The sequence below is a fragment of the Piliocolobus tephrosceles genome, chromosome 13 (assembly GCF_002776525.5).
Source record: "Piliocolobus tephrosceles isolate RC106 chromosome 13, ASM277652v3, whole genome shotgun sequence".
NCBI classification, from domain to species: Eukaryota; Metazoa; Chordata; class Mammalia; order Primates; family Cercopithecidae; genus Piliocolobus; species Piliocolobus tephrosceles.
Window position 1 is genome coordinate 14848261 of NC_045446.1, and position 3075 is coordinate 14851335.

The following is a 3075-nucleotide window of genomic DNA, read 5'->3' on the forward strand; positions in this document are numbered from 1 at the left end:
ATTTGCAGGCTGCAAAATTAGCACACCAAAATCAGTAATATTTCTATACATCAGTAGCAAACACTCTGAAAAAGAAATCAAGAAAGCAATTCCATATACTGTAGCTACCTTTAAAAAAATACCTAAGAATAAACTTAACCAAAGAAGTGAAAGATCTTATAATAAAAAATATACAACGTTTTTCAGTCAGGCTGAGTGGCTTTTGTATCATGTCTAGTGACTCCGTGGATTATAACAGAAAACATGGCGGCCCAAAGGAAATGGACCCAATGGTATCATCAACAGCAACTAAAATGAGACTGTTGATAACTTTCATAGTATGAATTTAAAGGAGTCTCTTTTGGGGGGAATCCATGCTTATGGTTTTGAGAAGCCTTCAGCTATTCAGCTCAGAGCTATTGTTCCCTGTATTAAAGATCCAAAATGTAATTCTGGCACTTGGAGACTGTATGGGAGCAACTTGTCATGCCTGCATTGGTGGAACAAATGTTTGAAATAAAATGCAAAAACTGCAGGCAGAAGCACCACATACTGTTGCTAGTACACCATGAAGAGTGTTTGATATGCTAAACATAGGATATTTTTCTCCAAGACGGATCAAACTGTTTGTTTTGGATGATGCAGATAAAATGTTGAGCTGAGGCTTTAAGGATGAAATCTATGAGATTTTCTAAAAATTAAATAGAAGTGTTTAGGTTGTGTTGCTTTCTGCCACAATGCCAACTGATGTGTTGGAAGTGATAACAAATTCATGAGACTTCCAATTTAAATTCTGGTGAAAAAGGAAGAAGGAATCAAACAGTTTTACATTAATGTTGAAAGAGAGGAATGGAATTTGACTACACTTTGTGACTTGTACGAGGCACTATTATGCAGGCTGTCGTTTTTCCCAATGCAAAGCACAAGGCGGACTGGCTGATTGAGAAAATGCACACCAGAGACTTCATAATTTCTGCTCTGCATGGTGACATGGACCAGAATGAGACAGATTTATCACGAGGGAATTCTGATCAGAGTCAAGTGGTGTTCTGATCACTACTGACTTGTTAGTTCATGAGACTGATGTGCAACACATGTCTTTGGTTATAAACTATGATGTAACTACCAATCATGAAAACTATATTCACAGAATTGGCAAAGGTGTGGCTATAAACTTTGTTCCTGAAGAAGACAAAATAATTCTTTATGACATTGAGGCTTTCTACAATAATACAGTGGAAGAAATTCCCATGAATGTGACTAACCTTATTTAATTCGCAGGATGAGATAGTTTGGGATGCAGTGCTCACTGTTGCCGAGTAGGCAACCACAACATGCATTGTGCTTCTTTCTTTGAGAATATTTGGGTCTTATCTCAATGCTCTTAATGGATCAGAAATACAGATTTTTATAGCAAGGTGACATTAGTCATGAGCTCTTGTGAGGAGTCATTGGCTTTATTCTTTTTAGAATTAGACTATTAGGGTGTCTGTAAAACACCCTAATATAAAATAAAAGATGGTGTCTGTAAAAACTTTCTTTCTTAGAAACTTATTTCCTAGTTCTGCAGAAATGATTGTATTAGGGTTCTCTATCATTAAATAATATACTTGTGGACTAAAAGATACAAGTGTTGTATAAAATCAGTAAATTATGTTAAACTAGCATATCTGCCTTTATTGTGCTTGTCATTAGCCTAAGTAGAAAGGCCTTTAAAATTAACTGTTTAGAAAGCATTTGAATTCATTTTGTCTGGTATTGCATTTATTCAATAAAGCATTTAATTAGTGCTAAGTGTGAACTGGGCCCTGCTTCTAATCCCCAGCAAGCAATCATCCTAGGTTGGGCTTAATCCCCAGTAAAATTGCCATATTGCCCATGTCTTCATGAAGTTTGAATGTTAAAAAAATTATATATTCACTTTTTAAAAAACTAAAAAACCCTGATGAAGGAAATTGAAGAGGAAACAAAAAAATGGAAAGCTATCTCATGCTAATGGATGGGAAGATTAATATTGTCAAATGCCCATACTGCCCAAAATGATTTACAGATAAAGTAAAATCCCCATCAAAATACCAATGACATTCTTCACAGAAAGAGAAAAATAAATCTTAAATGTGTATGGAGGCAATAAAGGCCCTGAAGAGCCAAAGTAACCTTGAGCAAAAAGAACAATGTTGGCGCCATCACATTACCTGACTTCACAATATAAAACTATAATGTTCAAAACAGGATGAGATTGACATAAAAACAAACACATAGACCAGTGGAGCAGAATAGAAAATCCAGAAATAAATCTATGCATTTACATCCAACTCATTTTTAACAAAGATGTCAAGATCCTACACTGGGGAAAGGATGCCCTTTCAATAAATGGTGCTAAGAAAACTGTATTTCCATATTCAAAATAATGAAACTAGGACTCTATCTCTCATCACTTTCAAAAATTAAATCAAAATGGATTAAATACTTAATGTAAAACCTGAAACTTTGAAACTACTAGAAGAAAACATTGGAGAAATGCTTCACAACATTGTTGTGGGTAAAGATTTTATGGAGACCTCAAAAGCACAGATAAAGCAAAAATAGATGAGATTACATCAAACTAAAAAGCTTCTGCAGGATAAAAAAAGACAATCAACTCAATAGAGTACCAGAATGTAAGAAACCATTTGCAAACTATACATCTGACAAGGGATTAATAACCAGAATATATATAAGCAACTTTAACAATTCAATAGCAAGAAAACATATAATCCAATGAAATAATAGCCAAATGATCTGAATAGACATTTCTCAGAAAAAAATATACTAATGGCCAACAAGTATATGCAAAAATGCTGAACAGCACTAATCATAGGGGAAATGCAAATCAAAACCACAATGAGATATGATCTCACCCCAATTGAAATGGCTGTCATCAAAAAGAAAATATAACAGATGCTGGCAAGGATGGCCGAAAGGGGAACGCTAGTAAACCATTGGTAGAAATGTAGATTAGTACAGCCAAAATGGAAGTTCCTCAAAAAAGTAAAAATAGAACTACCATATAATCCAGAAATCCCACTGCTGGGTGCACACCAAAAATTAAAAAAA

At 34.5% G+C, this 3075-nt stretch overlaps 1 pseudogene; it reads left to right on the forward strand.

The window, feature by feature from the left end:
* Positions 1–209: 209 nt before the first annotated feature.
* LOC111544778 lies at positions 210–1253 on the forward strand (annotated as a pseudogene).
* The last annotated feature ends 1822 nt before the right edge of the window (positions 1254–3075 follow it).